The sequence below is a fragment of the Sceloporus undulatus genome, chromosome 4 (genome assembly GCF_019175285.1).
Source record: "Sceloporus undulatus isolate JIND9_A2432 ecotype Alabama chromosome 4, SceUnd_v1.1, whole genome shotgun sequence".
Taxonomy (NCBI): Eukaryota; Metazoa; Chordata; class Lepidosauria; order Squamata; family Phrynosomatidae; genus Sceloporus; species Sceloporus undulatus.
The window spans coordinates 83,417,601-83,418,501 of NC_056525.1; positions in this window are offsets into that span (position 1 = coordinate 83,417,601).

Sequence of the window (901 nt, forward strand, 5' to 3'; positions counted from 1 at the left end):
ATGGTTTGAAAATACTATATATATATATATATATATATATATATATAATAAATTCCAAAAAGCAAACCTTGATTTGCCATTTATGTAAGGAGTATCCTTATATAAAGCTCATAGCCCATTTTACTATGCCATTGTATTTAATGGGATGGATTTTGGTCCTGGAACCAAACCTCAGCTGATTCCAAGGGCCCACTGTATTTGTTTATTTGTATGTTTAGCATATGGGTTTATTTAGGTTCCTAGCACTGGGACGTGTGATAGTAGCCGCCCAACAGTCACTTACAAACCCAAGAAGAAATGTATGTGTTCTGATTTACATATAGATTGTAAACAGTGTAAAAACTATTATTTAGTATTGTATTTACTTCTATGGTTTCTCCCAATATAGGGACTCAAGGGCATTAACATCAAATTTCAAACTCTACAGTTTTTTAGAAAATACAAAAAAATGTCAAAAGTATAAATATAAAGTATAAAAACAATTGTAAAAATTGAAACGATCACACATTAAAAATATTAAAATGTGTTCCTTAGCTATATAACTACTATGTATTTTGGCTTTGTGATTTCGCAGATCATCATAGTTGCTCTTCCGATTCATCCAATCATGATAACTTATTTCCTTACTTACCAATCTCACTTTAATGACTTTATAAAGCCCTGACTGTTATCTACTCTTCTTATATCTTATCCATTTTAAGCTTTGGGGATAAGATGGAACTTGGCTGTTTTATTAGGATAAATGTTCATCTGTTCTTTCTTTTTCCCCCTGTCTTTTTTGTTTGTTCTTTTGTGTTGGTATGTATATAATTTGATTATATGTATTGATATTGGTGTCTGTTTAGTCCAATGTATATATGTTTTGTAAATATTTTATTTTATTATATATATATATATATAT